Below are 26,374 nucleotides of genomic sequence, written 5' to 3'. Positions count from 1 at the left end.
TATCCCCAAAAGCCCCACTATGTCTTACTTTCGGGGTATGTCTTATATTGGAAAAAAATTGTCGAATTTTTTGTTTTAACCATAAAATTAACATTTATTAACAACCTGAACAGTATTGTATTCACCACAAAACAGTTTTATAAAAGGAAGTGCCAAGAATGTCTTGTTACAACATTGCATAACATGTAAAACAATGAAAAATGGTAAGAACGAACAGTGGAATACTGGAAGATAAAACAGATTTATGTGTGATACAGTACCACCTGCTGTATTTAATCCAGTGTGACACCTGCTGATACCCACTGGGTTACATACAGCAGATGATACCCAAGTATGCCAGTGTGTATGTTTTACTGATGTATGATTAATACTGTGTGCATTACCGTATTTTAAGCAGGAGGCGGCAGTGACAAGTGCAGGGGACGGCGCGGTGACGTATGGAGAGGGGGACGGCTCAGGCGTGGGTAGGAGGCGGCGCTCATTAAGATCAGAGGGAAATGGCAGACGTGACGACGTATAGAGAGGGGGACGGTGCGGACGTGGGCAGGAGGCAGCGCGCAGCTAGATGAGAGGGAGGCGGCAATACCCCCGTGTTTCCCCGAAAGTAAGACATATGTCTTACTTTCGGGGTACGGCTTATATTAGCCGACCCCTCTGAAACTCCCGATACGTCTTACAATCGGGGGTGTCTTACTATCGGGGAAACAGGGTAGATCAACCTTCTTTACTCTGCTGGCATGGATCCAAGTAGGACTTTCCTCTGTAAGGATGGCGGTCCTGGTGACGGCTACCACTTTGGTCACTGGTCCGAATGGAACCTCTTGCGGCTTTCGACCTTTCTGAAGCCTCTGGACCACAACTTGATCACCGACCTGGAACAGGTGGGTTGGTACCTGTGAAGAAGAAGGAGAGGTGCGAGCAACTCTTCTTTCAACAATATCAAGAGTTTCAATCACTTTTTTTACATATTCCTCCAGTATTTGTTCCAAATCACCTTTCTCTACCATCAAGGGATGATTAGCCCACGGTGTGGGGAATGGCCTACCTATGAGTACCTCAAAGGGGGAATAACCCATCACACTGTGAGGGGTCATTCTGATTTCAGCTAATACAGCTGGGAGAACTTTTTTCCACTTGCCAAAATTCCCACCCGTAGCTTTCCTTATCCTGTCTTTAATTGTTCTATTCATTCTTTCTACAATTCCTGAACTCTGTGGATGGTAGGGGAGGTGAAATTTCCAGTCTATTTTTAGAACTTTTACAAGATCTTGGCAAATTTTAGCTGTGAAAGCTGGGCCATTGTCTGAATTTATGACATGTCCACTATGACCAAAAGATATTGTTGTTTCTTTCCTTCTTTGGGCATATGTGTAAAGTCTATCTGTAAATGGGTAAACGGTGTTGTTGGGTACTCAAGATGTTCATGCTTTGATTTCTTTGGGTTTGTTGGATTGTTCCTAATGCAAGTGACACATCCCCTTACAAAAGCTTTGACTAGATTAGGTAATCCTGCAATGAAAAAATCTGCATCTAGAAGTTCACATGTGGCATGCCATCCCTTGTGACCAGTGGCGGCCCGTCCATAGGGGGCGCCCGGGCGCCGCCCCCCCTGTGTGGTAAAAAAAAATAAAAAATAAAAAAAAATGTCAAAAAAAAAAAAAAGTTTTAAAACTGCCCCTTTAAAAAAAAAAAAAAAAACGGTCTTTAAGGAAGCGCTCGAGCGCCGGTCACACTGCACGCCGGGAAACGCCACGCCAATGCAATCATGAGATTGCAGGCGTGGCGCTTCATTTGCGGGCGTTTAGCCCGCCTCAGGGCGCTTTCTGAAGCGCTGAGTAGCTTCCGCCCGGCGCTGTAGTATGTGTTACTACGGCCGGGCGGGCAGTTTGATTGACATCTGAGTTGACTCAGATGTCACTTCCTGTCTTCTCTCTCCCATCTCACCTGAGAGAGGAAACAGGAAGTAAGACGAGTAGAGCGGTGCGAGGAGCGGCTGCGGAAAGCACACAGTCAGGTAAGGTGTGTGTGTGTGTCAGTGTGTGTGTGTGTGTGTGTGTGTTATAACCTATTCAAAGACATTTCTCTTTAGTAAACATGCCCTGCAAGGGTCAGCACAGGATTACAGCACAGCATTGTACAGTCTAGAAGGAACAGCAGGTCAGGCCTCACAGGGGGAGAGAAAGCAGTCTGCTATTTGTCATCTGTTATCTTCAGTCTGCCCAAGGAGTGAGATTCGGAAGAGAGGAAAGCTCTGATGTCGGCTGGGCAGAAAAGCAGTGATCAGGGCTGCAGTGTAGTACTGTTTGCCTGCTTTTCCCACCTGTACTGGAGCTCTCACTGTCCGATCCAGTCACCCTGGGTCACAGGCCCAACCGAAATACTCTTTGTTTAGTATTACTGGACAGAAAATTGAATGCTGAACAATAATCTACAGGTTTTTAGAATGCAATTTGCACATGTCGAACGATATTATTATTAATAGAATATTAATATTAATATAAAACTGTGTGTAAGGGAGGGCCATGATACAGTCATAAACTTGATGGCCACTCCTCAGAGGCTTAATTGATCAGATGGCCTCTGTCAACACCCCTTTGATCCCAGAGATGCCAGTTTGACCGTTCTCATGTATGATCAACCAAAAAACATCTGTCAAGTTCCATACTATAATCTTGGAAATTTCTGGGTGTGGCTTATGAGAAGTGGGAGGGGCCAACCCTGGATGGGCGGGGTCTTGCGCCCCCCCATCCTAAAACTTCACCAGCCGCCACTGCTTGTGACCCAGTCCATGGTATTGTGCAATGAACAAGGGGGCGCTAGCAACAGGAATACACGGCTTCCCCTCTTTGCAGATTAATCCTGTTTTAGGATCCTTTTGTACCATCCCATCACAGTTCCATTGCGCAATATCATCAGGGGTGGCAAAAGCCTGTAGTTCCGTGAGCCAATGTGTCTCTTTCAGGAAACATGGCTGAGGTGTTAGCATGGGCATTTGAATGTTTGCCTTTTGTGTAGATGCAGCTTCTTTAGCTATTCTGTCAGCTAGTGCATTACCTTTGGCTATATCAGTCATTTGGCCTGTATGTGCCTTACAGTGCATGATAGCTAGTTTTGAAGGCAACTGAATTGCATCTAGTAATGCTGTGACTAGGTCAGAGTGTGAGATGCTCTTTCCATCTGCTGCCACATATCCTCTGCGAAGCCATATTACACCATGGTCCCAAACCACACCATGAGCATACCTGGAATCAGTGTAAATGTTTACCTCTTTTCCTGCAAACAGCTGGCATGCACGGGTTAATGCTATCAATTCAGCAGCTTGTGCAGACTGATAGGGTATTGGATTGGCCTTGAGGACAGTATCCGGCAGTTGGACAACAGCATATCCTGCATGATAGACATTATCACTCGGTCTGCTGCAAGAGCCATCAACAAAAACTGTTTATGCAGTAGGAATTGGTACTGAAAGCATATCTGCTCTAGGTGAAGTGTCCTGATGTATTGATTGTATACAGTCATGAGGTGGTGGTAAGTCATCCTGTTCTCCTTTAAGACCTAATAAGGCATTCAAAATTGGAGCTGGGCCAGAGTTTGTTTGAACTCTTTATTTTCAGGTTTGGATTGGACAGGAGGATGACTTCATACCCACTCAATCTTTGTGCTGACATATGCTGAGTATGTAAAGTTTTGAGGAGTGTGGTAACGCTGTGTGAGGTGTATAAAGTAGTGTTATGGCCCAAGGTAAATGGTGCTGTCAACTCTACAACCATAGAACAAAAAGCCAACGCTCTGAGACAAGCAGGCATGCCTTGCACCTGTACTGGAACCACCTTTGAGAAAAAAGCTACAGGGCGCAGTCTCCCACCATGTTCCTGGGCCAGTACTCCTGCCATGGTTCTGCAATTTTCCCTAGCAAACAAGTGAAACATTTTGCTAAAATCAGGGAGGCCGAGGCTCGGGCTGGTAACCATTGCACTTTTCAACATGGTAAAAGCATTTAACATTTCATCAGACCATTTTACAATGTCAGACATTTCAGAGAGGGTTGCTTGTCTCAATATATTGTCATAGAAAGAACAGTCAGGTATCCATTGGCGGCAGTAACCAATCATTCCAAGAAAGGTTAGCAGGTCTTTCTTGGTAAGTGGGCGGGGCAGACCCACTATAGCAACAATTCTTTTGTGACTGACTTTCCTAACTCCCGGAGACAGCTCAAACCCTAGGTACTCAACCTCCTGTTTACACCATTGTAATTTTTTCTTAGACACTTTGTGACCACACGTATGTAACCATTTCAATAAGGATAGGCTATCAGCTCGGCAGTCCTCCTCTGAAGAACTACAAATCAAAAGATCATCAACATATTGCAACAGTACAGAACCATGAGGGGCAGTCCAAGGCCTGAGGGTGGCTTGGAGTACTATAGAATAGACCACAGGTGAGTCTATATATCCCTGGGGCATTCTACACCAGGTAAACTGGCAATTGTGTTGGTCAATCGACACAGTAAAAGCAAAGAGTGGCCTTGTCTCCTTGTCTACAAGGACAGAGAAAAAAGCATTCTTTAAATCAATTACAGTAAAACATTTGGCTGTTGCTGGAATGGAGGACAGTAGAGATGGAACATCAGGTACAATGGGTGCTATTGGCACTATGAGGTCATTTATGGCCCTCAAGTCCTGTACAAATCTGAAGGAGCCATCCGGCTTCTTTACAGGGTTAACAGGTGTGTTGTATGGAGAAATAATTTCCTCCAGGATTCCATCCTGCAGAAACTTTTTCACCATTGGCACTATGCCATCCATTTTTTCTTTAGAAAGTGGATACTGTTTATGATAGATAAAAAATGCACCTTCTTTGAGAGTGGCCTTGTATGGTGTGCATGAAACAAGTCCTACATCCAGATCTGATGTAGACCAGACCTGGGGGTCTATATCCTCAAAATCTTCTTCACTATTTTCTTGTGACAGCATCAAAAAACCTGGTTTGCATGCTACTATAGTGATTTTATCTGAGGAAATGTCTAGACCTCCTTCTGAGTTGGTTCTAATTGTGATTCCTAGTGGCCCAAACAAGTCTCTTCCCAACAAATTTACAGGACACCTTGGTATTATCCTGAAAGAATGTGTGCATATGGTGTACCCTTCATCATCTTCTATTGGTAGGGGTGGAGTCCTATATGTTTTTGTCAGTATCCCATTAATTCCCAAAGAGGGTTCCGCTGGTTCCCATTTGCCTCTGAAATGATCTTCACAAATAGTACTCCTAGTGGCCCCGCTATCAACGAGATAGGGGAGGAGTCTCCCATTTATTGAAATAGCAACCATTGGACTGTCAGTGAAATCATCTGAGACAAAAGGAAAAGCTGGGACACTACCCTCCGGGCCCCATCATTGTTGTTGATTTCCCCATTTGATTGGAAATGTTGGACCTTGTTGGATGGATGCCTGTGGTTGTTGTGTCTGGTTAGGGACAGAGCTGGAATCGGGAGTCTGAGGAGCGGTGGGGTGAGGACACTGACTCACCCAGTGATCCTCAGCACCGCAATTGAAACATCCATTGTTTCTAGAGCGACTCATCCCTCTTCCATTTCTGTCTTTAAATCTGCCTCTAAAACTTCCTCTGCCTCTAAAGTTCCCCTTCGTATTCCCTTGGAAATGTTGTGTGGAGACATCTTTCTGTGAAAGAGCTTTGCCAAAGTCAGTTCTAGAAAGTGTTGACCATTCAGTAATCATTTGTTTGACTGGGACCACTAAATGGGGTTTGAGATTACTCAGGAAAGTCTGGATCAATAATGGATCCAAAATTGTCAGAATACCCAAACCGGCTTTCTGTCCATCCTGCCATATGATCCATCCAAGGGTTAACTAGGCATTGCTCCGCACATTTCATTTTCCTATGAAAGCAAAACAATTTACCTTGCTTGACTGCCACCTAGCGGTGCAGACAATCAGACAACGGTGTGAATCAGACAATTAGACAATACCTCAACCTAGATTCCTTTACCAAAAATAAATCAGTACTGTCCGAGATACTTTTTTTATACTAATACAGCTACAATCACTTCAAGACTGTAACAGAATAAATTTGGAACAAGTTCAAGAGTATTTCAGACATACAATAAACACACAATCTTGCTCATGGACCTGCTGTTTTGTTTCAGACAAATTTAAACCACAGATGAATTTAACTTGCAATGTACATTAATCTGTTTACCTTTCACAAAATAGCTTTACCCAAATTGTAACTTTATAACCTTCAGGAATACTACTCACCAAGTATGCCTTTTGGTTCTGGAAACAAAATAGCAGTTCACATATACACACTCAGCGCAATTCATTCAGCGTGATACATTTAAAGCAAAGCAGTTATACAATCATACACAAAGTTTACACAATACATTGATCATCAGTCACCAGTTCTGTCCCGAACAGAACTAAAACTCTAGAGTACTCTGTAAATTTTTCTAGGTCCCCAAAACCTATTCTTCTAAGATCGCCAAGATCTTTTCAAGTGTCCCCAAAACACTATATGACCCCCAAGGTCATGACCGGTCAACTTATATATACTTATGAGAGGTTCTATAACCCAACAGCAATCTCTGTGGGATGGAAGCCAAGTCACACACCTGACACCTGGACTCCGGCAAGTCAATTTCACTCAATAAGAATAGAATTCACTTACCGAGCCGTTAGTAGCTTAGTAGTAAAGTAGCTTTCCAAGTCCGTTAAGGGTTAAATAAACATCCATCCCGGACGAGCCCCCAGTTCTGAAAGGGTTAATCCTGTGTCTAGGGTGGTCCCTTCAACCTCTCAGACCTTAGATCCAATGTATTGTATAAATTCAGAGCGCTCTGGAATCAATTCTCAAAGGACAAATAAAACCACACACACACCATGGCGTCCTTCGAGAACTAATTGTATTGAGTTATTACAAAGCGATTGATATAGTATATTTCACGTCATACAGAATAAGACATGCGCAGTAGACATCAAGACGATTACAGCTGGTCAAGACAAAAACGCTATTGTTCTTTGTTCTAAGCTAGCTGAATTAATATAAGAAAAGATACATAATTCCTTCTGTAGCTAAAGAATGCTGAGAAACAGTGTGAAGGTTATAGATAAGTGTGTGAGAACACATGAGTTAGAAGAATCTCATGTTGAGACAGTTATCTGAGAAGTTAAAGGGGTGTTCAAACTGTACATATTCTAAAATGGAAGTTTGTGGATACTTACGGATCTTTAAACTGACTAAAATGTTGCCATCAACTAAGCACAAAACCTACTCGCCAAATACCCCATTATGGGGAAACCCAAACCTGCGGGAATTCTCCCGCAGAACGGATGGGGGATAGTGGTCAAAAAAAGGGGTGAAAATGATATTGCATTTATTCTTAGATAACAGGTACAGCCTATTTCCTTTATTGACAGATACGCCACATAACGTCTATGCAGTTAGGCCTGCGTACCATAAATGTTCAACCCTTTCCGCTAGAACGAATGCTAACGGATCCCTCTCATACTAAACTAGTCTCAACATTGCACTCTACTACTCATAGACTTAGCAACACGGCCAACAAATGGAAAACTGACATCCCTGAGCTGACGGAGGACATCTGGCAAGAAATACTTCCCCTCCAGGTTCCTTCGGTCATATCTTCCCGAGATAAGGTCATACAGACCAAACTGCTATATAGATCTTACTTCACATCATTATTATTGTTTAAACTCAACAAATTGCCCCCCGCAATATGCTCCAGATGCAACATGGCTGATGGCAGATTCTTCCATCTAATGTGGGAATACAGTTAGATCAGGAAATTCTGGTCGGAGGTCACAGCCTTTATTAGTTCCTTGACCCACCGTCCGTATCGCTCCAGACAGAGTGAATCTGTCTCTGACAGGTGCTGTGGCCGCGTGTATATATGGTCGGGGTGTATATACACACGGCCACAGCATCTCTCAAACAAAGACAGATTCACTCTGTCTGGAAAGATACGGACGTGGGTCTTCGTTACATTTACTGGCTCTGGCTTTAACACTGTTGGAGCTCTACTGACCCATACACTTAAAGTGGACTTTACATAGGAATAGCCATATTGGGCTTCCTCTTTCCATGTGTATGGTACTAGTGCCTAGTTCTAAGTTCCCTAGTTTCGCTTTTAAGTGGAGAATTTAAGTTTCCATCTATGGGTGGCCAAAATAAAGGTCAGAAGTAGCGTGTCCAGGGTTTTAAAAAATTATTTGTGTATTGATGTAGGCATGTGACAAGTCACATACAGACACTTGGGCAGAAGGATCATCTTAATGAGATTAATCCTGCCTACCACAGACAGGGGAAGTTTGGCCCAGACAGTAAGTTTCTTCACTTCTAAAGTGTTGATTTTCCCTGTTAGATCTGAAAGATCTGATTTTTCGCCAACTTTGTCCGACCGTGTGTATGCAACAGTTTCGGACAAGATCCGACGGGCAGAATCCGACGGATTTGGTTGTGGAAATCTCTGACCGTGTGTACAGGGGCTAATGGCATCCCAGTCTTAGGGTTCAATATTGAGTTGGCCCACCCTTTGCAGCTATAACAGCTTTCAACTCTTCAGATGAAGTTTGAAATAGCATATTAAGAACCAATTGACCAAGACATTTTGGACAATTTCATGCTCCCAACTTTGTGGGAACAGTTTGGGGATGATCCCTTCCTGTTCCAACATGACTGCCCACCAGTGCTCAAAGCAAGGTCCATAAAGACATGGATGAGCGAGTTTGAGGTGGAGGAACTTGACTAGCTTGCACAAAGTCCTGACCTTAACCTGATAGAACACCTTTTGGATGAATTAGAGCGGAGACTGCGAGCCAGGCCTTCTCATCCAACATCAGTGCTTGACCTCACAAATGCACTTCTGGAAGAATGGACAAACATACTCAAAGACACACTGCTAAACCTTGTGGCCAACCTTCCCTGTACAGTTGAAGCTGCTATAGCTGCAAAGGGTGGGCCAACTCAATATTGAACCCTACGGACTAAGACTGGGACGCCATTAAAGTTCATGTGCGTGTAGAAGCAGGCATCCCATACTTTTGTTAATATAGTGTATTTAAATGTTAAATTAAAGTTTGATATTGGACATGTCCATGCCTCAATGTATGAAGTACATACAATTACAAATACAAGTGCTCTGCATTTGTTTACTAGTCCTGCAAAACAGCACTGAGATACTTTGTTTGTGAATACAATCGTATTTCGATCACTCAGATGATGAGATTACTTTGTGAAAATGGGTGATCGATAACGTATGACTGTAAGTTACAATCTTATCTTGACTATCTATTGAAATCCACTTTCTCGCATGTGGCATATCAATTAAAGGAGTTTTTGACTATAGATCTATTTTTCCTACAGATCTGAAAGAGACTGATCATAAAAGGAATCGCTCATTTATCATTGCGTGTATGCAATTTTTTGGTTATATTTTGAAAAAAATAAATACACACACACACACACACACACACATAATAAAAAAGATTTAAAAATAATATTTTTTTTGTTATATTTTTAAATGATATTTCCTCTGATTCCTCTTGTATTGTAACTGTATTGTCTCCCCTCATGTTGTTGTAAAGCGCTGCCCAAACTGCTGGCGCTATATACATTCTATATAACAATAATTATTATTATTATTAGGGCCCTCTGATTCCTCCTGTATTGAATTGTATCTGTACTGTCTGCCCTCATGCTGTTGTAAAGTGCTACGCAAACTTTTGGTGCTATATAAATCCTGTATAATAATAATACAATTAAAAAATAAAATAATAAAATATTAAAAATGAAAAATAATAATATTTTTAAAAATATATTTTAAAATAAAACATAAAAAAAATTATATGTATTAAAAATAAAAAAATATTAAAAACTATACAAAAATATAATTTAAAATAAAAAAAAATAACATAACATATTTTTTTTTTAAATAGATCTGAATTTTGAAATTATAGATTCATTTCTTCCTATGGACCAGAAAAGGAATCACTCATTTTTTATCAAAGTGTGTATGGCTACCATAGGGGATTAGATTATTTTACATAATGCCTGCAAAAAAAAGGCAATTAAAAAAGATTATATGGCCTCTCAGAAAGCAGTTCTGCTTCCAATTGCAGCTAGCAACACCTCCACTTCCTGGCAGCTCTCCTCCGGTATGTTACTGTATGTCACCAGCAGAGTCAGTCCCTGTGCATAGTACAGAAGACGTGATCAGGGTCACAGCCACTGCTGCTTCTCTGCAGGATCCCAGGCACCAAGGTAAGACTTGACCAAGACCGGGGCTCAACAGAGAGCCAAGTGTGACATGCCAAGAGTCCATTCATGGCTGGCATCCCATTCATACTGCAATTATATTACTCTGTAGTCTGTGCCAAGGACTCGCATCCTTATGGGGGCCATACACATAACGATCTGATCAAAAAACAATCAGATAATATGATCAAATCTACGAATTATCAAAAAGACAATCATCGATTTTGAGCAAAACCGATCAACTTCATCGAAATTACTCTGATCAGTCTGGCTAGAAAAATTCAATTGTAGAAAAGAAGATAGAAGATAATACTTAAAAAGAATTTTCTAGCCAGACTGATCAGAGTAATTTCGATGAAGTTGATCGGTTTTGCTCAAAATCGATGATTGTCTTTTTGATAATTCGTAGATTTGATCATATTATCTGATTGTTTTTTGATCAGATCGTTATGTGTATGGCCCCCATAAGGATGCGAGTCCTTGGCACAGACTACAGAGTAATATGTGTAGAGTAATATCAGTCTGGCTAGAAAAATTCAATCGTAGAAAAGAAGATAGTAGATAATACTTAAAAAGAATTTTCTAGCCAGACTGATAAGTGTCTTATCAGTGATGTGTATATCTCAATAAGTGTATGTTGCATCATATGATCTTTTTTTTTTTGATTCTGGTTGTTTGAACGATTGTTCAGTCTATTAATTTGCGGAGTTAGGTTTGATATATGATTAAAAAAAATAAAAATAAAAAGTTTGAAAGCAATGTTAAGTAAACAGCATTCAACAAATGCTAGCAAGATTTCGCTTTTTATTCCTACATATAACATATCAAATTTATTTGTACATAGAAATATCTATTTAAAAATCACAGTTTAAAATACCTATTGATTAATTTGTACCAAAAAAGTATTAGTGTACATATCCATTATTATATCGATACCTTTTTAAGTTTTTGTTGTAGATTACAGCACAACATATGGGATTAGACTGGGTCGATTATGCTATTTCAAACTTGTTTTCAATCAATTTTGATCTTATCAAATAATTTTAATTAGTGCGTTGGTGCCTGCCCAATCTTCTAGACTTATTTTTCTCCTGAACAGTAAAAATTGATCTACAGTATGATCGCATATAAAATCATTCTGTGTGTTTGGCCACTAGGGATGAGCTGAACACCCCCCGGTTTGGTTCGCACCAGAACTTTTGAACGGACCGGAAATTCGTACAAACTTTAGAACCCCATTAAAGTCTATGGGACTCGAACGTTCGAAATAAAAATAATTTTAATGGCTAATATGCAAGATATTGTCCTAAAAAGGGTTTGGGGACCGGTTCCTGCCCCAGGGGACATGGGTCAACGCCTCATTTTTTTTTTTTAAAACTGACTTTTTTTGGGAGCACTGATTTTAATGACGATTAAAGTGGAAAAAAAAGTGAAATATTCCTTTAAATATCGTGCCTGGGGGGTGTCCAGGGCTCGAGTGCTGCGGGAACGCATGGGAACAGCGTTCCCGTACTATTTCCACAGCGGGAACGCCGTTCCCATTAGCTGTCTGAGCAGGGCCGGCTGAGGCTATGCAGCGCGTAGTCCGCGCCGCTCCTCAGCCGCCGAGTGACTGGTTGCTAGGCAGAGGCCGCTCCGCATCTAGCAACCGGTCACATGACTTCGGCGTGGGCACGCACTGGCACGAGCCCGTCAGTGTGACACACGCTGCGCGCCGGACTGTCCTCCCGCTCCCCTCTACCCAGTGCCTCCTGGGGAAACAGCCGCTGCAGTGCACTTTGAGTTTACTTCTTCTCCCCCCAGAACAGAAGGGAAGAAGAAAATACCAGGAGGTCAGTCACTAGTAGTGTCATGTGTAAGTAAGTTGCATTCTGCAATACCCTGCCAAATTGCCAATACTCATCCATACTCTGCAATACCCTGTCAATACTCATCAATACTCTGCAATACCCTGCCAATACTCATCAATACTCTGCAATACCCCGCCAATACTCTGCAATACATACCCTGCCAATACTCTGCAGTACCCTATCAATACTCTGCACTACCCTATCAATACTCTGCAATACCCCGCCAATACTCTGCAATACCCGCCAATACTCTGCAATACCCGCCAATACTCTGCAATACCCGCCAATACTCTGCAATACCCGTCAATACTCTGCAATACATACCCTGCCAATACTCTGCAGTACCCTATCAATACTCTGCAATACCCTGCCAATACTCTGCAATACCCTATCAATACTCTGCAATACCCTATCAATACTCTGCAATACCCTGCCAATACTCTGCAATACCCTATCAATACTCTGCAATACCCTATCAGTATCAATACTCTGCAATACCCTGCCAATACTCTGCACTACCCTATCAATACTCTGCACTACCCTATCAATACTCTGCACTACCCCGCCAATACTCTGCAATACCCCGCCAATACTCTGCAATACCCCGCCAATACTCTGCAATACATACCCTGCCAATACTCTGCAATACCCTGCCAATACTCTGCAGTACCCTATCAATACTCTGCAATACCCTACCAATACTCTGCAATACCCTGCCAATACATACCCTGCCAATACTCTGCAATACCCTGCCAATACTCTTCAATACTCTGCCAATACTCTTCAATATCCTGCCAATACTCTGCAATACATACCCTGCCAATACTCTGCAACACCCTGCCAATACTCTGCAATACCCTATCAATACTCTGCAATACTGTGCCAATACTCTGCAATACTCTGCAATACCCTGCCAATACTCTGCCAATAAATACCCTGCCAATACTCTGCAATACCCTGTCAATACTCTTCAATACTCTGCCAATACTCTGCCAATACTCTTCAATACCCTGCGAATACTCTGCAATACCCTGCCAATACTCTGCAATACCCCATCAATACTCTGCAATACCCTGCCAATACTCTGCCAATAAATACCCTGCCAATACTCTGCAATACCCTGTCAATACTCTGCCAATACTCAGCCAATACTCTGCAATACATACCCTGCCAATACTCTGCAATACCCTGCCAATACTCTGCCAATACACACCCTGCAATACCCTATCAATACTCTGCAATACCCTGCCAATACTCTGCCAATAAATACCCTGCCAATACTCTGCAATACCCTGTCAATACTCTGCCAATACTCTGCAATACTCTGCAATACATACCCTGCCAATACTCTGCAACACCCTGCCAATACTCTGCAATACCCTGCCAATACTCTGCCAATAAATACCCTGCCAATACTCTGCAATACCCTGTCAATACTCCGCAATACTCTGCCAATACTCTGCCAATACATACCCTGCCAATACTCTGCAATACCCTGCCAATACTCTTCAATACTCTGCCAATACTCTGCCAATACTCTTCAATACTCTGCCAATACTCTTCAATACTCTGCCAATACTCTGCCAATACTCTGCCAATACTCTTCAATACTCTTCAATACTCTGCCAATACTCTGCCAATACCCTGCCAATACTCTGCAATACCCTGCAATACCCCATCAATACTCTGCAATACTGTGCCAATACTCTGCAATACCCTGCCAATACTCTGCCAATACTCTTCAATACCCTGCCAATACTCTTCAATACTCTGCCAATACTCTTCAATACCCTGCCAATACTCTTCAATACCCTGCCAATACTCTGCAATACCCTGCCAATACTCTGCAATACCCCATCAATACTCTGCAATACTGTGCCAATACTCTGCAATACCCTGCCAATACTCTGCCAATACACACCCTGCAATACCCTATCAATACTCTTCAATATCCTGCCAATACTCTTCAATATCCTGCCAATACTCTGCAATACATACCCTGCCAATACTCTGCAACACCCTGCCAATACTCTGCAATACCCTATCAATACTCTGCAATACTGTGCCAATACTCTGCAATACTCTGCCAATACTCTGCAATACCCTGCCAATACTCTGCAATACCCTGCCAATACTCTGCCAATAAATACCCTGCCAATACTCTGCAATACCCTGTCAATACTCTGCAATACTCTGCCAATACTCTGCAATACATACCCTGCCAATACTCTGCAATACCCTGCCAATACTCTGCCAATAAATACCCTGCCAATACTCTGCAATACCCTGTCAATACTCTGCCAATACTCTGCAATACTCTGCAATACATACCCTGCCAATACTCTGCAACACCCTGCCAATACTCTGCAATACCCTGCCAATACTCTGCCAATAAATACCCTGCCGATACTCTGCAATACCCTGTCAATACTCCGCAATACTCTGCCAATACTCTGCCAATACATACCCTGCCAATACTCTGCAATACCCTGCCAATACTCTTCAATACTCTGCCAATACTCTGCCAATACTCTTCAATACTCTGCCAATACTCTTCAATACTCTGCCAATACTCTGCCAATACTCTTCAATACTCTGCCAATACTCTTCAATACTCTTCAATACTCTGCCAATACTCTGCCAATACCCTGCCAATACTCTGCAATACCCTGCAATACCCCATCAATACTCTGCAATACTGTGCCAATACTCTGCAATACCCTGCCAATACTCTGCCAATACTCTTCAATACCCTGCCAATACTCTTCAATACTCTGCCAATACTCTTCAATACCCTGCCAATACTCTTCAATACCCTGCCAATACTCTGCAATACCCTGCCAATACTCTGCAATACCCCATCAATACTCTGCAATACTGTGCCAATACTCTGCAATACCCTGCCAATACTCTGCCAATACACACCCTGCAATACCCTATCAATACTCTTCAATATCCTGCCAATACTCTTCAATATCCTGCCAATACTCTGCAATACATACCCTGCCAATACTCTGCAACACCCTGCCAATACTCTGCAATACCCTATCAATACTCTGCAATACTGTGCCAATACTCTGCAATACTCTGCCAATACTCTGCAATACCCTGCCAATACTCTGCAATACCCTGCCAATACTCTGCCAATAAATACCCTGCCAATACTCTGCAATACCCTGTCAATACTCTGCAATACTCTGCCAATACTCTGCAATACATACCCTGCCAATACTCTGCAATACCCTGCCAATACTCTGCCAATACACACCCTGCAATACCCTATCAATGCTCTTCAATATTCTTCCAATACTCTTCAATATCCTGCCAATACTCTGCAATACTCTGCAATACATACCCCGCCAATACTCTGCAATACCCTGCCAATACTCAGCAATACATACCCTATCAATACTCTGCAATACCCTGCCAATACTCTGCAATACATACCCTATCAATACTCTGCAATACCCTGCCAATACTCTGCAATACATACCCTATCAATACTCTGCAATACCCTGCCAATACTCTGCAATAAATACCCTATCAATACTCTGCAATACCCTGCCAATACTCTGCAATACATACCCTGCCAATACTCTGCAATACCCTGCCAATACTCTGCAATACCCTGCCAATAGTCTGCAATACCCTGCCAATACTATGCAATACCCTATCAATACTCTACAATACACACCCTATCAATACTCTGCAATACATACCCTGCCAATACTCTGCAATACCCTGCCAATACATACCCTGCCAATACTCTACAATACTCTGCCAATACTCTACAATACATACCCTGCCAATACTCTGCAATAACCTGCCAATACTCTGCAATAACCTTTCAATACTCTGCAATACTGTGCCAATACTCTGCAATACCCTGCCAATACTCTGCAATACCCTATCAATACTCTGCAATACCCTGCCAATACATACCCTGCCAATACATACCCTGCCAATACTCTGCAATACCCTGCCAATACTCTGCAATACCCTGCCAATACTCTGCAATACCCTATCAATACTCTACAATACATACCCTATCAATACTCTGCAATACCCTGCCAATACTCTGCAATACCCTATCAATACTCTGCAATACCCTGCCAATACATACCCTGCCGATGCTCTGCAATACTCTGCCAATACTCTTCAATACATACCCTGCCAATACTCTGCAATACCCTGCCAATACTCTTCAATACTCTGCCAATACTTATTCCTGTTTGTGGGATATTTTCTAATGGGCTGTGTAACAGAATTTGGAACAGGGTGTATTTGTGGTAGAAATTCCCTGCGAGGGAAAGATCATCACCCATTGTGTTGATTGTTTTGTTTGACACGTTATTTTGTTTTTGTAAACTGGCACTTCACAATAAATGTTGTACTGTATTTTCTGTGCAGTATATATGCATATGAGCGTACCTTTTTTTTTTTTTTTGGTGGGGGAATGGATCTTGGGTGGGAGTTCCCACACTTTTTTTCCCAGGACTTGACCCCTGGGGGTGTCTATAGTATGCCTGTGAAGTGCCACGTGTTTCCCGTGTTTAGAACAGTCCCTGCACAAAATGACATTTAACAGAAAAAAAGTAATTTAAAACTGCTTGTGGTTTTAATGTAATGTCTGGTTCCAGCAATACGGATGAAAATCATTGAGAAAAAAATGGCATGGGTAGCCCCCCCTGCCCATTACCAGCCCCTTTGGGTCTTGTACGGATATTAAGGGGAACCCCGTACCCAAATAAAAAAAAAAGGAAAGACGTGGGGCCCCCAGGCCCTATATACTCAGAACAGCAGTATACAAGCGGTGCAAACAAGACAGGGACTGTGTAGGTTTGTTGTTAAGTAGAATCTGTTTGTAATTTTGAACTGTCCAGAAAACATAGGGAAGGGTTATCACCCCTGTATAATTTATTTGGCCGTCTGTCTTTTTTCATCTCATTTCCTGCTGTCTCCTTCTGTTTGCAAGTAGGAGACGTTTGTAAGTTGGATGTTTGAAAGTAGGGGCCTGCCCTATATGCTCTGCAGAAATGGGGGCCTAAGGCGTTGGTGTTGCCACAACACTGTAAGCCCTCAAAGTGAATCTTGGTGGGCGCTGAAGCACCCTGCTGTGAACGATTATATCAAGAATTGTATTTACATGCCATTGTTGAACAGTGGTAGAAAAATTGGGCCTTTGGTGGTTGTGGTGGTGGTGCTGGTGCCACAACACTATAAGTCCTCACAGTTACTCTCAGTGGGCGCAGGAACGGGCCCTGCTGTGAAATATTATATAAAGAATTGTAATTACATGCCCCTGTTAAATAGGGGCTGAAAAATTGGGCCTTAGGCACTGGTGCTGGTGCCATGACACTGCAACCTCTCCCATATACTCTATTTGCGCTCGCGCTACTGCCTTCCTCTAGCTGAGTATCATCATCAGACCCTTCAAAACGCTGGGCATCCTCCTGGAGCATGTACCCAACACTGTGCTCAAACAGTTCTTTGGACTCCTCAGGAGGACATGGTGGGTCTAGGGAAGGAGTGACTGATGACATTGAGACGAGAGAAGAGGATGCGTTGGCTGCTGCTTTGCTAGTACCCTGAGCCTGGGTGAGAGAGGATGAGGAGGATGAAGAGGGCTTGGTCATCCACTCTACCAAGTCTTCAGCATGATGCGGCTTAACACATCCAGCTGCCGAAAATAAGGACAAGCGTGTCCCATGGCCAGGTGCTGATGACGATGCACCGCGTCCATGACCAGCAATAAAGGGTAGATACAGGTGTATACTGTGCTGGAGGCACACACTAACTTCTGCAGATGCCTGTATTAGAGAACAATGTGAAATTCTTTATTATGTTTAGAATAACATTTATTTATTTTTTGTTATTTTTTTAATCAAGATCTCCAGTTGTTTTTGTTTTTTATTGCAAATTATTATTTTTTTGTATGTCACGTTTCCACAACACCATTATTATCTTGTATTTGTAAATCTCAGAGAGGTTGGTTGGTGTCCCTTGTTAAATTGACATTGTATTTTTGAAATCTACCTGCCTACTCACAAACAAACTGTCCTTTTTGAAGAAAAGCACATAGGCAAGTATTTCAGAAATCAAAATACCATATATACTCGAGTATAAGCTGAAATTTTCAGCCCTTTTCTTTAGGCTGAAAGTGCCCCTCTCGGCTTATACTCGAATTGCCTCCATCTGCCTACCTGATCAGCATGTCATGCAGACAGGCGGCGGCCATTCCAGTGTTCAAAAGCCGTGCCTCCTCGTCTGTGATAGGCAGAACACTCAATTTCCCAGCAGTAAGTGTTCAGCCTATCACAAACATCCTCTCATCCTCGTCCGTGGTATGAGGATGAGTGGATGTCCGTGATAGACGGAACGCTGATTGCTGGGAAATTGAGTGTTCCGCCTATCACAGACGAGGAGGATGCGTGGCTTTTGAACACTGGAATGGCCGCTATAATGACATATTCGGCAACCCAACGCAGTTTGCTTCAGAAGTGACGTTAAATCGCTGCCATCTTGCTACACCCCACACTCGTCCACACTAAGGATACACTGAGAAGGGAGAAAGCGGACATCTTGTTACACCCACCGGAGTTTTGCATTTTACCAGATTTATAACAGTAAAAGTGAGTTTATATCTTCAAATACAGTACTTAAAACTCCGTCAGACTAGTTAGATGTTGAATTTTAATAGCAGCGGCATCCCTGCTCATCTCACAGGTTTAAAAATCTCACAGAAGTTCGCTGCATTTAAAATTCAACATCTAAACAGAACTGTATATCACTATATAAACTCACTTTACTGTTATAAATACGTGAAAAATGCAAAACTCTGGTGTACCAAGATGTCCGCTTTCCCCCTTCTTAGTGTATCCTTACTGTGGACGAGTGTGGGGTGTATCAAGATGGTGGCGATGGAACGTCACTTCCATAGCAAACTGCGAATATGTTGTTACACTGCCTTATGTTTTTATGACACGCTGATCGGTGGATGCAGAGTGGCACGCAGAGGATGCAAAACAGCAGACGGAGCTGCAGATCGGCACACGGAGGCATACACAGAGAGGATGCAGATTGGCACAGGTAGGCTGCAATGGACACAAGGAGGTACACAGGACACAGTGAGGTAGGCAGATCTGCACAGGTAGGCATGCACAGGACACAGGGAGGTATGCAATAGACACAGGTAGGCAGGCACAGGACACAGGGAGGTATGCAGCTGCACATGGGCATTGTTGACCCTCTTTTCCACTTAGAGTAGCTGCTGCATTTCTCAACCTTGGCTTATACGCAAGTCAATATGTTTTCCCTTTTTTTGTGGTAAATTAGGGGCCTCGGCTTATATTCAGATCGACCTATACTTGAGTATATACAGTAGCCATTTATTCTGGGTCATAAAACCATGAAACCAATTCTTCGTCCATGAACTCCTCCTCGCCCTGTTCATGGACTGGGCTTGTGTTAAAGTAAGAACCCCAACACCAAGCCCCCGCACAGCACAAACTCTACGACGAGTACGTACCCGCAACATGGCTTCAAAACGGTCGGTTGGTCAGAATGAACTAACAGAAAGCACTGAAAAATAGCAAGGCCTGAAAGAACGAGCTGAAAATCAGAAACGAGCGGACCAGAACGCAATGAAAATCAAATACGGTACTACTATAAATAGCACGCACTGACAAACAAATGTGAACTGACTGCACGCACTGAAGAACAGAAGCACAAACTGAAGTGCAGCAACGATCTGAAAAGCACAAGGATGAAAACGAAAATCGCCTCTAACCAAACTTCTACTAACACAAGATAAACACGAGATTAGCAGAAGGAGCCCAAAGGGTGGCGCACTGGCTATTGAACTTGCCTTTTCTAGTCCCGTCGTATGTGGTGTACATAACCGCATTCTTGGTGGTCGGAATTTGGTGTGATCGTGTGTAGGCAAGATCGCTTGAGCGGAATTCCGACGGAAAAAACGGTTGTGTGTACACGGCATAACAGGTTTTCTTTTAAGATTGCCCTGTATTTGGCTCAATCCATCTTTCCATCAACTCTGACCAGCTTCCCTTCCCCTGCTGAAAAAAGCATCCCCACAACATGATGCTGCCCCCACCAATGTTTCATGGTGTGTTCAGGGTCATGTGCAGTGTTAGTTTTCTGCCATACGTAGCGTTTTTATTTTAGGTCAAAAAGTTAAATTTTTGTCTTATCTGACCAGGGCACCTTCTTCCACATGTTTGCTGTGTCCCTCACATGGCTTCTCGCAAACTGCAAACAGGAGTTCTTATGGCTTTCTTTCAACAATGGCTTTCTTTTTGCCACTTTTCCTTAAAGGCCAGATTTGTGGAGTGCACAACTAATAGTTGTCCTGTGGACAGATTCTCCCACCTGAGCTGTGGATCTCTTCCCATGGGCCTCTCTGATTAATGCTCTCATTGCCCGGTCCATCAGTTTAGGTGGATTGCCGTGTCTTGGTAGATTTGCAGTTGTGCCATACTCTTTCCATTTTCGGATGAAGGATTAAACAGTGCTTCGTGAGATGTTCTACGCTTGGGATATTCTGTTATAACCTAACCCTGCTTTAAACGTCTCCACAACTTTATCCCAGACCTGTCTGGTGTGTTCCATGGGCTTCATGATGCTGTTTGTTCACTAAGGTTCTCTAATGCCACGTACACACGATCTGACTATCCGGCGGACTTAGTCTGCCAGACAAACCGCCGTAAAGTCCTCCGGACTGTCCGAACGAATGGACCTGCCCACACACGGGATTTTTCCGGCAGACTTTTGAAATGAACGGACTTGCCCAAACACACAGAGGAAAGTCCGTTCATTTTGAGTGCGGCTCCAGGTAGCCGGGACTAGCGAAGGAAGTCAATGTTGCAGCCAGAGGATGATGGGACTGTGACATCATAATGGGCGGGGACATCACCCGGCGATGTCCCTGTATAAGTCGCCGCACGCCCCGTCCCTGTCATTGCGGCCAGAGACAGCGACAAGGCAACATCTGAAGAAGAGAAGAACAGAAGAAGAGAAGAACAGAAGAACAGAAGGCGGCGAAGACAGCGGCGACAGAAGACTGGGCCACCGCCAGTAAAAGAGCTGGAAGAAGGAGCGGAGGCCCGGCAAGAAGAACCGAAGAGGGGGACAAGACCCCCGAAGTCGGAAGAAGACCCCCGGGCGGCGGCGAAGAAGAAAGCCGGGCGCCTCCGCTAGTAAAAGAGCTAGCAGAAGATAGAGGAGGAGTCCGGCGAGAAGACCCAAGACCCAAGACAGAAGAAGACCCCCGGAGCTGTGCAATAAACTATTTTTAACCCTTGTGTGTTGTGTTTTATTTACATTTTTTTTTACAGGTGAATGGGTAGGGGTACATTGTACCCCATACTCATTCACATAGGGTGGGGGGCCGTTATCCGGGGGCCCCCTTATTAAAGGGGGCTCCCGGATTCCGATAAGCCCCCCGCCCGCAGACCCCAACAACCAACGGCCAGGGTTGTCGGGAAGAGGCCCTCCCCATGTTGAGGTCATCAACATGGGGACAAGGTGCTTTGGGGTGGGGGGGCAGCGCGGCCCCCCTTCCCCAAAGCACCCCCCATGTTGAGGGCACGCGGCCTGGTACGGCTCAGGAGGGGGGGCGCTCGCTCGTCCCCACCCCCTTTCCTGACTGGCCGGGTAGCGTGCTCGGATAAGGGTCTGATATGGACCTTTGGGGGGGACCCCCACGCCGTTTTTTCGGCGTAGGGCTTCCCCTTTAAGTCCATACAAGGTGACAGGGCCAGCGACGTGTCAATCTCGCCGCCGACTGGAGCAGTGCTAAAATTAACGGACTTTTCTCTGTGCGGGAAAAGTCCATTAATTTCAAAAGTACGGCGGACTAGCACACACACGGCCGGACTGCGAGTCCGGCAGACAAATTTTGATGCAAAACTACTTTCTACTTTTTTTTACCCAAAAGTCCGCCGGAGCCCACACACGGGGGGATTGTCCAGCGGACTCGAGTCCGCGGCATTACAAACCTCTGCGGGTTTCACAGAACATCTGTATTTATACTGAGATTAAATTACACACAGGTGGATTCTATTTACTAATTAAGTGACTTCTGAATGTAATTGGTTCCACTAGATTTTAGTTAGGGGTATCAGAGTAAAGGGGGCTGAATACAAATACACAATACAGTTTTCACATATTTATTTGTAAAAAAAAAAGAAAAACATTTATCATTTTCCTTCCACTTCACAATTATGTGCAACTTTGTGCATCACATAAAATTCCAATAAAATACATTTACTTTTTGGTTGTAACATGACAAAATGTGGAAAATTTCAAGGGGTATGAATACTTTTTCAAGGCGCTGTAATGTACAAAATTCTGGATTATCTTTGTCTCCAGAGAGAGTAGAGTCTGATTTTTCAGTCTGTCTAAATTCATTTTTGTCCCTGAAAATGGCCTGAGTTTTCAGAATGAACTGCTACACAAAATTCCCCTTTTTGTGCGATCCAACATAGTGTATACAGTGGGGAATCTTTGGTTCACTCTTCTTTACAGATCTTCTCTAAATAGTTAAAGTTTCTTGGCTGTCTCTTGTCAACTTGAAGTTTTAGCTCCCTCCATTCTTCAGTGTCTTGGCTGAGGGAAGAAGGAGCTCATCCAAGATTTTACAATACACGGCCCCGTCCATTGGCCCCTCAATGCGGCAAAGTCAGCCTGTACCTTTAGCAGAGAAACAGCCCCAAAGCACGATGTTGCCATCTCTGTGCTTAACTGTAGAGATGATGTTCTTGGGGACATAGTCAGCATTTTTCTTCCTATCTAGCCGCTCAATTGTTATTACAAGCACTTTCGGAGGCGCCCTTGGCTGGGCTCTTCCATCCCATGAGGAGACCTAAGCTACTAGCCGGCACATTTGCCTAGTCAGAGACCCATACAAAGCTAGGATCAGCTTTGGTCAGGTCTGGTAACCAAGAAGCGATGACTTGACATTGCTTCCGGTTTACCTGGATGTCACCTGTGCCATATTGGTGTTCTGAATGCTTTCAAGGGCAGAGGATGGATTTGGGGTCTTATGAACCCCAGATCCCTCCATAAAAGGTACCCATCACATGCCTATTGTTGTAACAAAGGAAGTTTACATTCTTTGTGATAGCAATAAAACTTGTTGTCGTCCCCTCCCCCCAGCAGGCAAGGGGGAACGTGAGCATTGGTTCCGCGGGCAAACAGTGATTGTCTCACACATGTGAGGTTTTGACGTGAATGTCAGATCATGGGCAGTAATTCTAGCACCAGACCTCCTCTGTAAATCTAAAGTAGTAACATGTAAAGGCTTTTAATCGCCTATGGATAGTAAAATTTACATTGTTTGTCACCGTTGCATTGGCGTGCGCAATTTTAAAGTGTAACATGTTTACTTTTACTTGATGTAATATTATCTGTTATATTTTACAAAAAATTGGGTTATGTATTTTTTTTTTTTTACTTCATTTTTTTCTTCTTCAGAAGAATGAGTTTCAGTCCTCCCAAATGCTGCATTGTAAAACTATTGTTGTAGCCCCCGCCCCTCCAGGTGTATTTACCATGAAATACCCTTATCAGTCAATACAACTGGCCTGTGAACCCATAGAGCCCATAGATAGACACACAACAGTGCACTGCCTATCAGTCATTGACACTCACTAGAAGCTTACTATGCTCTTTCTTTTCCACTTACTTTTCTGCTTTTTAAATGCAGAAGATTGGGGGGAACTAACGAAGATTGTCACACATGGAAAAGTGCTCCAATTTCCAAAATGAATATATTCCTATGCTAAGGGCATCAATTTATTTTACCTAGGATTATACTTATGTTGAAAAAAAAAAAATGTATAGCAGTTTGCCCAGCGTGCTTACATTTGTTCTGTGAAAATGGAGTCGAAAAGACAATTGTTATTAGGCTATTTCTTAAGCTGTGTGTATAGAGACTTCCGCGCTCTATGGGAAAAAATAGGAGAGGGCGAGAATAACAAATGAAAAAAGCAGCAATCACTGAATGAGTTGTCTCTCACTGGTAAATGTAAATGAATAAAGATGTGATGCGCTAATTACAAAACATTCAAATAGCCACAATAAAACTAATAATGTGCAATTATAGAGCTGTATAAAGTGCAACCGTGCATAAATAAATCAGAGAATAACACTGTACATATATAACAATGAACTAAAGTGGAATTGCAATAAACCATACGGTGATTACCTAGTGCAAAAATCATAAAGTGACTCTATGTGCAAAAAACATGAATTTAACGTATATATCAAAATATAGGATGTGTGCACGTATTAAACGTGTAAAAAAATGAAGCCAAAAATATATATGAGCAAAGAAAAATAGACAGATTTTGAATCCAAGTGACAATTGTGATTTGTATAAAATGTCCCATACACAATCAAATCAAAACGTGCAATTCGGTAGGCACACTAAATTAAACGTGCAATGTGCTGGGTAATAAATCCATCCGTGGTGGTCCGTGCGGGTAGTGTTAATGCTATGCAATTACCTCACTGCTGTGGGTAACACAGCAAAATTAGTAATGGACACAAATCAAAATGTGCAATTCGGTAGACACACTGAATTAAACGTGCAACGTGCTGGGTAATAAATCCATCCGTGGTGATCCGTGCGGGTAGTGTTAATGCTATGCAATTACCTCACTGCTGTGGGTAACACAGCAAAATTAGTAATGGACACCAAGATGATTGCAGGGATGGCTGTATAAACAAATTTCTTTGGGAGACTTCTTTTAGCTTCCTCATGGATGGTGGGTAGACTCAGGGGAATAGATCAGAGAAAACCGCCATAGTGTAGTTGTTTTTTAAAATATAACAATTTATTTAAAGAGTTTAAAACTACTCACAAGTGAAGCAAAAGTAAGCACATTTGACAGACAGCAAGCAAAACCGGATACGAACGTCACTTCCGGGTTCCTACGCGCTACGTCGTCGAGACTTCAACTGGGATGATTAGCGCATTATTTCTTAAGCTGGTTGCATGATTTTCATTGAAACAGAACATTCCCAACTTGCCTATGAGACAGCACTACAGTGCCTTGAAAAAGTATTCATTCCCCTTGAAATGTTCCACATTTTGTCATGTTACAATCAAAAACGTAAATGTATATTATTGGGCTTTTATTTGATAGACCAACACAAAATGGCACATAATTGTGAAGTGGAAGGAGAATGATAAATGGTTTTCAATTTTCTAAACAAATAAATATCTAAAAAGTGTGGCGTGTATTTGTATTTAGCCCCCTTTACTCTGATGCCCCTAACTAAAATCTGGTGTAACCAATTGCCTTCAGAAGTCACCTAATTAGTAAATAGAGTGCACCTGTGTGTCATTTAATCTCAGTATAAATACAGCTGTTCTGTGAAGCCCTCAGAGGTTTGTTAGAGAACCTTAGTGAACAAACAGCTTAATGAAGGCCAAGGAACACACCAGACAGGTCAGGGATAAAGTTGTGGGGAGTTTAAAGCAGAGGTAGGTTATAAAAAAAAAATCCCAAGCTTTGAACATCTCACAAACCACTATTCAATCCATCATCAGAAAATGGAAAGAGTATGGCACAACTGCAAACCTACCTAGACATGGCCGTCCACCTAAACTGGCAGGCCAGACAAGGAGCGCATTAATCAGAGAAGCAGCCAAGAGGTCCATGGGAACTCCAGAGGAGCTGCAGAGATCCACAGCTCAGGTGGGAGAATCTGTCCACAGGACAACTATTAGTCGTGCTCTCCACAAATCTGACCTTTATGGAAGAGTGACAAGAAGGAAGTCATTGTTGAAATAAAGCCATAAGAAGTCCCGTTTGCAGTTTGCGAGAAGCCATGTGGAGGACACCAGCAAACATGTGGAAGAAGATGTTCTGGTCAGATGAGACAAAAATGTAACTTTTTGGCCTAAAAGCAAAATGCTAACAATGCACATCACCCTGAACACACCATCCCCACCGTGAAACATGGTGGTGGTAGCATCATGTTGTATGGATGCTTTTCTTCAGCAGGGACAGGGAAGCTGGTCAGAGTTGATGGGGAGGTAAATACAGGGCAATCTTAGAACAAAACCTGTTAGGCCGCGTACACACGCGCGGACTGTTCGCCCAACTTTGTCCGTCCAACAGTTTCGGCAAACAGTCCGCTCAAACTTAGCATGGACGGACATGGCCACACACGACGGACGAACAGTTTGCTGAAACCGTGCGCGA

The 26,374-nt window shown here is 43.0% G+C and overlaps 1 protein-coding gene across 1 annotated transcript in view; it reads left to right on the top strand.

Annotated features, from left to right (window-relative positions):
• Positions 1-10,158: 10,158 nt before the first annotated feature.
• The window catches only part of LOC143941063 (stAR-related lipid transfer protein 6-like), a 35,546-nt gene continuing 19,330 nt past the window's right edge, over positions 10,159-26,374 (top strand). The window contains exon 1 of the mRNA XM_077462993.1: positions 10,159-10,296. The gene's annotated coding sequence lies outside the window, so the exon portion shown is untranslated. The remainder of the gene's footprint in view (positions 10,297-26,374) is intronic.

Source organism: Lithobates pipiens, unplaced genomic scaffold (assembly GCF_037356315.1).
Source record: "Lithobates pipiens isolate NorthernLeopardFrog02 unplaced genomic scaffold, aLitPip1_a1.2 Scaffold_3, whole genome shotgun sequence".
Classification (NCBI taxonomy): domain Eukaryota; kingdom Metazoa; phylum Chordata; class Amphibia; order Anura; family Ranidae; genus Lithobates; species Lithobates pipiens.
This window is presented reverse-complemented; position numbering and strand designations above follow the sequence as displayed.